General features: G+C 35.4%; 1 protein-coding gene across 1 annotated transcript in view; it reads left to right on the plus strand.

Annotated features, from left to right (window-relative positions):
- Window positions 1–12332, plus strand: part of LOC132109848 (uncharacterized) — a 36471-nt gene that overhangs the window by 1560 nt on the left and 22579 nt on the right. Inside the window, exon 2 of the mRNA XM_059516233.1 lies at window positions 9096–9234. The gene's annotated coding sequence lies outside the window, so the exon portion shown is untranslated. The remainder of the gene's footprint in view (window positions 1–9095; window positions 9235–12332) is intronic.

Consider the following 12332-nt stretch of genomic DNA (forward strand, 5'->3'; position numbering starts at 1 on the left):
TGTCAGGAGGAAGTGTAGAGAATAAGGAACATGATTATGTAGTGTAGGAAGTGTAGAGAATAAGGAACATGATTATTTAGTGGTGTGTGTGTGTGTGTGTGTGTGTGTGTGTGTGTGTGTGTGTGTGTGTGTGTGTGTGTGTGATGTTGTGTACATGCTGAATCTAGAGACAAAACAGGCTACAGAACTTGATGCATAATACCAAGACATTATTTTACATTTATCTTTTAAACTTTAACATACTTATTTGTTTTATTATCATTTTATTTTAAGGTTGATATCTACTAACAGCAAGCTTTCTTATAAAACAAAGTGTAGGGACACAACTGTGAATCTTTATTAAATAGGTATATTTTATTATTAATGTGAACTTACATTATATTCAACATGAAGTATTGAGTCATGGTTCGTGGATAAATTAGGGTTGAAAGATACTGGCATTATTTAAATCCATTTACTTTATCTATTTAAAATGACTAAATCAAATATGTTTGATTTTAAGAGTAAATCAAATGAAACTGTACATTCATCTAAAAAAACAATGCTATTTTTCATGGTTAGTAAAGTATAATACAACAATATAACACAATGGAAGTATTGCAATCTTTGATTTGAAGTAAAAAAAATAGATATTTGAAAATCAATGACAAAAAAACAAGAAAAATACATTTTGAAGTAATCAAAAAATAATATACTACATAAAAACTGGCAATTTTGGCAATTAAACATGATTTTTTTTAAAAGTTGAAATACAGTGACTTGTGGCATGTAGAGAGGGAAATGCCACTGTTTATCTTCAAAAGCAGGTTTCATAGCAGGTTTGTTTTAAAGTTTCACATGTTATGTTATGCAAATTAAATTGCCATTTTTGCTACCTGAACCATGACTGCTGTTTTCTATTACGGGATATAGTTTCACATTTCAAGAATTAGCATTTGCGTGTTTATGTGTTTGGGTTAGAGAAGTCTACTGCTAGGTGTGTGTGTGTGTGTATTCTCAACATTTTGTGTGGCTCAAGGCTCAGCTGATGGCTTGGTGATGAATGGAGAACATATGATGTAGTTCCAGTGCAGAGAAACGGCCTGCTGTACTTACACATCAGGAAATACAGGAAGCTCCTGTGACCCAAATTCACTCTTACTTCATGACACACACACACACAAACATGCACAGGTTTCTCTACCTATGATTCACCTCTTTCATGGTCTCTGGCCTTCTCTTGTCAACATAATTGGATCATTTGTGTCTAAATGAACCACTTTTCTTAATTGAACATCTAATCTGAACCACTTTTTGTGAAGTACTTACATTGACAGTTTGTTTTAAAAGGTTAATGGGCTTTGTGGTGTTTTAGTATCATATTATTATATTTGTATATTATTTATATTTGTCATATATTAATATTGTTAATATATTGAATTAGTTTTGTTGTTGTCTTTTTATTATTATTATTATTATTATTATCATTTTTCGTTTTTTTCTTTATATATACAGTACAGACCAAAAGTTTGGAAACATTACTATTTTTAATGTTTTTGAAAGAAGTTTCTTCTGCTCATCAAGCCTGCATTTATTTGATCAAAAATACAGAAAAAAACAGTAATATTGTGAAATATTATAATAACTTAAAATAATAGTTTTCTATTTGAATATACTTAAAAAAAAATTATTCCTGTGATGCAAAGCTGAATTTTCAGCATCATTACTCCAGCCTTCAGTGTCACATGTAACATCCAGTCTATCACATGATCATTTAGAAATCATTCTAATATTCTGATTTATTATCAGTGTTGGAAACAGTTCAGCTGTCTAATATATTTGATGTCTAATATATTTGATTTGATTAAAAATAGTAATGTTTCAAAACTTTTGGTCTGTACTGTATGTATATATATATATATATATATATATATATATATATATATATATATATATATATATATATATATATATATATATTTAAAGCTTTAGTTGTATTTATTTTAGTACGTCAAGTGAACTAAATAAAAATGTTGTTTTGAAGTTTCTACCTTAAGGTTTTTTAATATATTGTTTTGTATATCCATTCAAATCTATTTTATTTCAAGTAACAGGTTTTTTATGGTTTTAGTTAATTATAATAACCTACTTTAGTTTACGTCACAGCCTGTGGAAACTATACTTTGCTACTTGCTATTGCTATCAGGTGGTGTTTATAATTTAGAAGGAGTGGCCTTTTCATTCTAAAGATAATTTAGTTGATTGTGTGTGCATCCTGTCAAACAAGTTATTTTTCTTGCTGAAATTTAATTTAGTGTATTTTTAGCAAAAGCTATAAGACACAGACTAAAAGCAGCCTGACTTTCAGTGTATTTTTGAAATTTCAGTACCAACTTATCTTGTCCCAAGACACAGACCCCCAGAAGTCTCTACATTCTCTAATTACCAGATGCGAGGGCAAATGTCGAATATTAATCTCCAAATGGTGCCTAGATTTACCAGCATGCTGGGAGCTGAAAGCCCTCGGTCGCCGATGGAATTGAATTGAGAGGTTGCTCAAAAGGTTCTTTCTTTTATTATGCTAATGGCCGGCTCTGACAGGCAGAACAGGGAAGAGAAGGGGCGATTTAATTAGAGCTAAAGAGGAAACGTGGAATCATTTTCAACACACACAACAACCTGCTGACTGCACAGACAAAGCAAAGGAAACACCATTATAATAGGGCTCAACCATTTATTTGGCTGTTAGTTAATGAGTAAAGGATGAAACACATCTGACCTAGTTACAGACTGAAGCTGTGAACCGCAATCTGTCTGCTGCATTTCTTTAGTCCTCAAGTGGTGCAGTGCCAACCAAGGACCAAACCCTCGTTTTAAGAACATATGCAACATCTTAACACGTTATTCAGGAATGTGATGCAGCAAAGAACAGTCAATAGAGCTGGACGCGATGCATTACATTTTACGTGCATTTGCGCTATGTGAAATGTTAGAAATCTCTGTGGAATGTCTTAAATTCAGTGGCGTTTAGACCTGGAGGGCCTATGGTTAATAGTTTCTTTCTTTGAGTCTCTCAGTGTGCAGAACTACTCATGCACGAACCTACTATTGGAAAGCATTCAAGTATTATATCAATATGTCCCTCTTAAAGTCTTTCTTCTTTCTAAATAAGAACTTGTTTCTAAAATACATGTCTGAATAATGATTAAATATTAGGGCTAAAAGGAATAGTAATTTACTTCCCTTCTTGTTACTCCAAACCCATATTATAATTTTTTTTGTTTTGTTTTGTTTTTTAGGAATCTCTGAACAGCTGTTTTATATACTGTGAAAGAATTTTGTAACCATGCTCTGACAAACTCCAATTATGGCAAATAAACCATGAAAGTCTGAAGTTTAAGTTATCAGAACAGACTCCAAGTTACGTTTATTAAAAGTCTTGCACGTATATTTGTTTACAGTCTCAAGTTTGAATATATGCAAAACAAATGCAATTTGAGAGCTGAGACAAAGAAAACTTTTCAAAACTACTGTATCATTTTTGCATAGAGTTTGACTGCTTTCCCATTCGAGACATTACCTACCTTCAACATTAAAAATGTGGTTGGAATAATATCAGTTTTTGTTTCAATGCTGAGAAAGTTGAAAGAACGTTAATACTGTAAAGGTAGACAAAATACTAGGGCCCAGATTTACTATCAGTTTGCTCCAGCGCAAACCCTCATTTCGCATTAAGAAACTACTGTCAGGATTTCCTAAAGACACACAGTGGGAAATAAGTTATTTTCGCAACTCACCTTATTAAATATGCATTTGTAAGAGTTTCCCTTTCAATCTGTAAATTTATGGGAGGAGAGTATTTAAATGAATCACTTTACGTGATTTACTAAGATTTGCGTTCGTCACTTCACTGGTATTTGTGCCATTATTTTACACCCATAAAATGCAAATTTTATAGGATATATCTTACTAATTTAAATTTTTGGGTGAACTAATTCTTGGTTGTAATTTGCGCTGATCTTAGTAGATTGCACTGGTCATTATGGAAATGAGATGTTGCATCTATGTTCTTTAAATGCACCTTGTCAGTAAATCACCCACAGAAATTTCCCCTCCCATCAACGCTTTTATGGAATTGTGCTCTTACACTAATTTGCCCTGTTTAGAAAAATCTGGCCCAAGATGTGTAAAAGACGTTGAAAGTGTGTGACTCTAAATACAATTCAATATAATTGAAGTCATAATATTTACACAAAAAACGAAACTCTTGAAATGTTCGGCAATGGCTTGGACATTCTTTACAATCTCTCATCCTATTTTTCCATGAAATGAGCAATTGATGACAGAATTTTTATTTACATTGACCACTGTAATAATAAACCCAGACACAATACAGATGCAAGTTTAGCTCTTGCTAAGTCCCTTCCATTGTTGGCTGCTGTGGGGCGGCCCATCTTGGCCCAATCTTGCCTTGTCTTTTACTTGTCTTGTTCTCAGTTCAAATTGAATTTGAACATTCAGTGGCAGAGCCCGCAGAATCATCCTCCTGATTCCATGTAATCCCTCAATCCTGCTGAAAGAGAGCGAGGTGGTTGGTGGAGGGGAAAGACAGGACTGTGTCAGCTGAGGGGAAGATGGGTGAAAGCAAGGACAAATGCAATGAAAGAGTGTCCAGATGGACAGAGTGTTTTGGGTTCTGATGTAGTTTAATGCAGTTGCAACTTGCAATAGTGTTTGGGTTGTTTTGTTGCTTAGCGGGAGTTGCAGTACTCTTTCTCAAATTCTGTGGGGTTTTCAATAATCAATGCAAAAAATCCAATAGAGAGCATGCATTTATAATCCACCCAGAAACAATTTAGCATTGTTAGCAATTCTGGTTCCTTCGTTCCCAATGCAATGGATTTTTTGAATGAATTTTTAGGTTTATTTTAAATGAAATAAGGTCTGTTATCTGGATCTGGAGATATTCTCACACTCTATTCGTTAACATAAAATACATTAGTAACACCCCCTTGTGTTTATTTTAGCTTTTACTTGCCTTTAAAAGGTGGTTGCTAACAAGTGGCTAAATGGGACTACAGAAGTTATCAGAGACATTAAACATCAGAAACATCAAACCAAACAGATAAACACATGCTTACAACTAAGGATTTACATAGTCAAATCAGAATTGTGGAATCTTGCCACTACATATGTTTTGGGGGCAAAATACATTACCTAGAATCAAGTAGTCAGATATTCAACTGACTGTCTTGCAGATACAAATATGGTAAATAACTTTTTTTTTTTATTATAAGATAGTTAACATTAGCAGGCCACATATCATTTTGTTTGAGCTGATGAAATCGGAGATTTGCACGAAAAAAATAAAATAAAATTAATAATAATAATCCACACAAGATGAAATCAACAGATGCAAGGGGAATCTGATGAAGCTTGTTTGCATGTTTACTCTAACTGATACTTTTTTCCGACTTTGAAGCACAACCCACTGCCACATAAAACTCCATGCAATCGCCTAAATATGAGTTTTTGTGAAAACTGCTCAAACACAGCTAGTTTTATCTAGACCTGTTTTCAGAATTAAATTTTTTTTTTAACACTCTTTTGAGTGTGAATCCCGCATAAATATGCGGATGTCATTCCCGAAACTTTGCAGCGTGTATGTGGCCAAAAAATAGAAGTTCTATACAAATTCTGAATTGATTATAGAATATAAAGCACACAAAGAGCACTGTCCCTAAAAAGCTGTCCCTCGTCTTCATCGTGATCTCTTGGAAGTTTTGTGTTTTGTACGTTTTTTTTAAGTTTTCTTGTCGGTGCCTATGTTCACAGCGTGCAAAAATCAACCGACTGAAATGTTTTTGAAATTAAATGATCACTTGTACCCTGTACCTGATCGAGAAAAAAAAAATCTGTCTTAAACTCTGCCTGTGTTAATTTGAGTCTTGTTAAATATTTAAATCCCTGCCACCAAGATGCTCCTCTCGATTAAAGATCATGGAAAGTAGAACTTAAAACTGTCATGAGGTGGTTGGATTTATTCACGCACGTTAAAAATATTTATTAAAAGCTTCTTTCTTTTCAGATTCTTATTTACAGCATTAACCTAATAGGCTGTATATTAACTTATTGGGAGAAAACTGGTAGTTCTATGTGAAACCAGACATTGAGCACCCCCATATAGCCAAAATGGTATGATCATAACACCTCAGCGAATATTCAACTGTGAGATTGGTAGTCGAATCAGGCTTCTCTTAGTCTCAGCCGCAGACGTCACTCCCATGGACTGCTGGTTAAACGTCTGATGCATATGGGACACAAAAGTGGAAACACTTTGAGTGTCAAAGTCGTCATCGGATTGGTTGAATTCTTGGTTGAATGTCGCGTTCTTTAACTTCCACCTGGAAACAAAGATACCGTGCTGCTAAACCCCCTCTCGAAAGAAGAAAGCTGGCATGTTTACAACTGTGACGACAAGAGATTATCAGGATCAACTAAATGCTGTATTTTCAAAAGCATGTGAAATATTTAAAGTTCGCGGCATAGAATTTTTAAACTATGTCTGAGAGTTTTACACCCTAGTCTGTTATTGTGGCGACATTTCCATGCCTCGAAACGTGACGCTGAATGAAACTAACTGTGATTGGTTGTTGGACAAGTCAGTCAAATGGCCTCATAGGTGGGCCAATGAAAGTTGCCATGCATTCCAGACCTTATGTCTGAAGGTCTGGCTACGCGAGACTAGGCTCCTCCTATCGAAGCATTGAATTTTCGACTATTCAGGGTCACCCGTACTGCTCACTAGTTACTTTCACAGCCTCATTGTGTTTATAAATGCACTCTTGTATACTATTCTAGCTTCAATTTTCAGGGAAAAATTTGTCAACTAGCCACACAACTTTAAGTATCATGCATATCCATAAAAGAATTTGTGAATGACAAAATTCATGCCAAATTGTCAATGGTTTTTGTTCATGTTCGTTTGCAGCCCTTTTCTTCGACTGCTGTAGGAGCAGTTTAATGAGAGCTGTAAATGTCAGAGTCACAAGCAAACATCCATTTCTGTCCCAGTCAGATAGGATAGGAGACAAACTCTCCATTGCGCCGACACGATCTCTATCGATTCCCCGGGGACTGTTTGTGTCTGAGCAATCAAATGATCCTGAAGACACCAATACAGTTTGCACATTTCCACCAGTGTATTCTTGGAGAGCAAAGAGATGTTGTTTCTGTGGGGAGATTGAAAAAAGTGTTATGCTATTCAATGGGTTTAAAAATAGCATATTTTTAGAGAGCCATGCTGTTGAGGCAACTCTTGCGACATGGTGTTGAGGACCACAGGTCAGACTCATGCCTGGTCTGTTTATCTGCCCATTTCTCACTGACTGCTTCTTGACAAATTTGTTGCTGAGCAGGGATTCTTTTATTTTGTCCATGCAGAAGAAAACCGCAGATGTTGCACACATGATGGTCTCATTGACTTTTTATATAGGTATCTGTTGTTTCTTACAAAGGTCTAGATGGTCTAACTGTTAATGATTTGTTATTCAAAAGAAGGAAAATGTCTTCATAATTTGTCTTCTTCTGAAATGGATTTCCATTTCGCAGACATCACTTTGTGTTTTGACTTAATTTCTCCATTAATCAAGAAACATGTTTCTCATATATAGGTACAAACCTATTCAGAGTTATTATTGTATTTTTTTATATATTAAAAGAAAACAATGAACACAAAGTGAACTAAAAAAAAGCATACGAGCTAGTTACCCAGCAGCATCGCATGCTAAAGAGGGCAAGCATTGAAAAGCTGGACTTCAACTCCACAAGGGCTGCACTACAGGGACATTGAGAAATGGAAATCCCATCCAGGGGGTCAAAGTCCTGCAGATGCTATAAGATGAAAGAGCCCAATGTATGTGACGCAAACCTAGAGAGACGCAGCCTGAGGACGGCTCTCGTGACTGTTGCATGACTGCCGCCATCGCATGATTTCATGTGCACTGGACTGAAAGTCACAGAGCTACACACTCTGAAATGTTAATAAAGCGTGCTCGATGGACAAACATTGCACATTACTGCAGTGAGGCTCAGCACAGAAAATAGATTAATCTATCAGGATTAATGCAGAAATGCAGATTTATTTGCTGATTCTGATGCAGGCCAGGTGTTCAGTTACACACAGTCTTTTGTATTTCCGATAATATTGGAGCTAGTGTCTCAATGTTTGCACTGAAATGGCCTAAATGTTGTTGTTTCTTCTTCCCCCAATCAAGAACCATCATTTAAACCAAACACTGTTTTCACTAAAATAAAAATATGAAGAACATTAATGAAATGTTTTCATTTAAATTCACCAATATTACATTATACGATAATAAACAGCATTGCATATATTTTAACTAAACCATTTTAACATGAAAAATGCCACATGGAATCATTTTGAGCAATAATGGAAATTAATTGTTCATTCAGAGTTTGGAACTGATTCATTGAAGTGTAAAGTTTGAACTGATTATTACAAATTATTTAAATTCAAAGCTGCAGTCCGTAACTTTTTTTGGTAAAAAATTATACGAATCAATTTCTGAGGAAGTACATAACCAGCCAGTGTTCAAAACTACTGTCTTACTTTAGCCTGACTCACAACGGTTCGCTTATAATAATGTTTTCTAATAAGAAGAAAATTATGTTTTCTAATTTGAGCATGCTGCGCGTCATAACATGTCTGTATGTGTAAACATAAAGAAGTTGTCCTGGCTAGTAGGTTATCCGTGCTGGAGCCGTGCACAACTCAAGCGGGAAAGGTAATTCTGCAAATAACTGCAATTGCAGGTTTCAAACAGAGATGGTGACAAAGAGGCAAAAACTCCAGCTTTAACAATTCTCATGCCACTTATTAATCAGAGACACTAACTAACAAGACTATCTTAAGTATTTGGCTTAAAAAAACAAAACGATACATTTTTATTATTATTATTATTATTATTCAGGGTGTTGCCCAGTTGTAATCATAATACAAGTATGAACATAATCTAATATAGTCAGTAATATATGTTACATTGTAGGACATATATTTCTGACTCTAATTATGAATATGCTTGTACCTCTATCAGATCAGTTCTCATTGGTCCTGATGGTCGTGAGGGCCCGTTTCCGCCACCTCTCAACCAGTCTGCACAAGAGAGATGTGACATCCAATCACACGCTGAGATTTCTGGATTCTGGAGCTGTTCGGACACAAGCCACACCCAGGTGAGCTACATTTCATCAAGCTAGTCTGCTGTAAAAGATGCAAGTGTAACAAATGGATGCATCCAATATGCATACAGAAAGCATATTTTCTATTAGAAACACCCAGGGATTTATGTATCTGAAGATACTTAGCTTCCATTCCCTCAGGGATTCGAGCTGCTGTGGCTTCGATTGTGTATCTGAATGAATGAAAACCATACCTGTTTGATTTTCCTTGCACTACGAAAACAGGTAGTTTGTGTTAAAGGAATACTTCATCTAAAAATGGAAGTCAGGTATAATTGGCTTTAATGCTCATGATGTTCATATGCTATTTTCCCTACATTGAAAGCAAGCAGGAGGTCACTTTTGCTCCTAAAAGGACATAAAATGCACCATAAAAGTAGTGACTAGACTATGACTATGTAGAGTGCTATACGTTTGCTATGGAACTGGAAATGTAAGTTCCCTATAAGTTCCCTTATAGCTGCCAATCTGATATAAATAACACTAAAATAACACTGCATGGGATAGGTGAAATCATTGTGACATTAAAGAAATAAGGAAAGTTGGTTGTCATCGCATCAATTTACATTTAGGTCACTCTCACAGTGCAGTGGGTCACAGTCACATTGCATGACTGTTGATGGCCAGTGCATTCAACCGGCAATGTGAAGCACTCAAGCAAGTATAATAAATACTAATGGAGAATGTCCTCTAGCAGATTATCATCTAGAGTCATTCCTGCATTGGTGAAGAGCCTTGGATATTTGACCTAGTGACTGAGCACACGGGTTACGGTTACATATTAAAAGTGATTCTTTCTGTAATGGATCCTGCATTTAGAACGGGATGGAGAGGAAGTGTGAGCAAGACGGTCTTCCTTAAGAGCGTGCATGGTGCTTATTATAGCCGTCTGCTTAAGTGCAAGAGGAGATGGGGGTTGGGACAGACATGGGAGGGAAGGAGGGAGGGTGTAGAGTTACTTTAGGCAGCATTAATAGATGCTTTGAGGTGGTTCGGAGCTGAGAGCAGCTTTCCGGTGTGCTCTGGATCACACGGTCAGATGCAGTGGAGATCCTGTGGATGTATGCCTAGTGGCTGTTAGGATGACTTATAGCTCTGATTATAGATGAATAACAGTAAGACTATGATTTAGCATCATTCATGTCAGTCTCTTTAGTCCAGCTATGAAGTTATAGGGACAAAAACCGATCTTGTGTCAGTTTTATAATGTAGGTTCATCAAATGTCTTAATGTATTACTGTAAATTCATTTTTGAGGGACGATCTTCAATTGTACCCAGCAGTCATCGCTTACAAAAATGAAATATTTTCTTTTTTTGTTTCAAAAGAGACATCTTGGCCCTTTTTGGTGATATATTGAAGCAAAGAGACTATCAAAAACCTGGCAACCGACGCTGCTGAAACTGCAGTCATGGGGCCAGACTGTACAAAAGTCAAGTTATATTTATTGTCATTCTCTTCATTACAGGCCTTTGAGAGAATAAAATATTGCTCTTCCTGAACCATGGCCTATAAAACAAAATAACAAGATGGCTGACCCTATATGTCAAAAAACAACACGTACATAAATTTAAAACCGTTATATAAAAATAAAAAACAAATAGTACACACTAGTAGTGTGCAGAATAGTGGGAAGTTATTAGAGACACTACACTTAATGCCATAGAAGAAGCATTTATGATTTCACAAGGAATCATTCAGTCAAATGTTCTTTAAAGAACCATCTCTTTCTTACCTTTTTATAATCTGGAGAACCTTCTTTCACCACATGTTAAAGGTTCTTTATGGAACCATTTAGACAAAAAGGTATTTTTTGTGGCATCGTGAAGCACCTTAGTAAGTGTGTAAGAGTGCGAGTGTAGTAATGCTGCATTAAGACAATATTAATTGAGTTTGAGCGTGACAGCTAGTGATTTTGACTGAACTGTGCAGTATTAGTCAGAGAATGACAGAATGAATTGGGCAGAAATCACTTAGCCTAACAGGAGTGCTGAGTGATTGTGAACGGGAGCAGCTGAGTGCGAGTGTCTAAATCTGAGCTTTTACTGGACCGCCGCAGGCTGATGACTGCAGTGTCATTACAGCAGCTCTCAAAGGAACCAAATGAAATACTGAGGCTGAATGTAGTGTCATAGAGCCTGTCTTCTTTCAGCATGAAGTCTGGTCGCATTGCATCTTTTTTTGGCCGAGAAGTGTCTAGTCTTAGCTTTAGATAAACTACTCGAAGCCCTTCTGCTGATTCATATTATACAAAAAAGTGGCAAGAACATGTTGAAATTGCCAGTTTGCAAGGTTTGTCTATTAGATATTTGCGAGATACTCAAAATTTTCGTTTGAGGCTCTTAGTGGCATGCAAATTAGATTTCAAGTTATGTCTGTGAAATAATCTTTAAATAATGAATTTTGGATTGGAATTTTAAACATGTACACATATTTCTGTGTTTCAGTCCAGCCATATATAAACCTGAATAGGTTTTCCAGTCCTTGATATGTCCCTGAGATTAAAAGAAATGATAAAATCATGTAAATTTCAATAGTGAATAATATGTATTTTTCTAGTTAACTCAACTTAAAACTATTTAAACAAGACTGAACTAAAATTGTCTTCTGTAGAGCTGCTTTATATCTGAAATTGAAGTTGTTTCATAATTGATTAATTTTACTAAATCATCACTGTTCCTCTTTATTACTTTGACTTGACTTGAAAAAAGTGTGGGACATTAACCTACACCTTAAAGTCTAACAAGTTCAGTTTACTTAAAAAACGGTGGCAAAATTATTGGCTTAACTTGAAGGGAAACTTTAAAGTGCTCAGCTAAAAGTCAAGAAAGCAGACTCTTCCTGAATAAAGGGATATACACTAGAATGTTGACTAATATTATTTAATATTTAATAAGATTACAGCAAATTGTTAACATTGTTATATTTTGTAATGCAGACTTCCTAAATTCTATTATCAAAATGGATTTAACTAAGGAAACATGAAAAAAAAAACAGATTTCCAACATTTCTTCTTGTTTTACAACAACTAGTACAGAAGGCAGTCAACACAAACTATATTAATATATAATACTGTAGATTCAACTTGGTAGC

Source organism: Carassius carassius, chromosome 29 (genome assembly GCF_963082965.1).
Source record: "Carassius carassius chromosome 29, fCarCar2.1, whole genome shotgun sequence".
Lineage (NCBI taxonomy): Eukaryota > Metazoa > Chordata > Actinopteri > Cypriniformes > Cyprinidae > Carassius > Carassius carassius.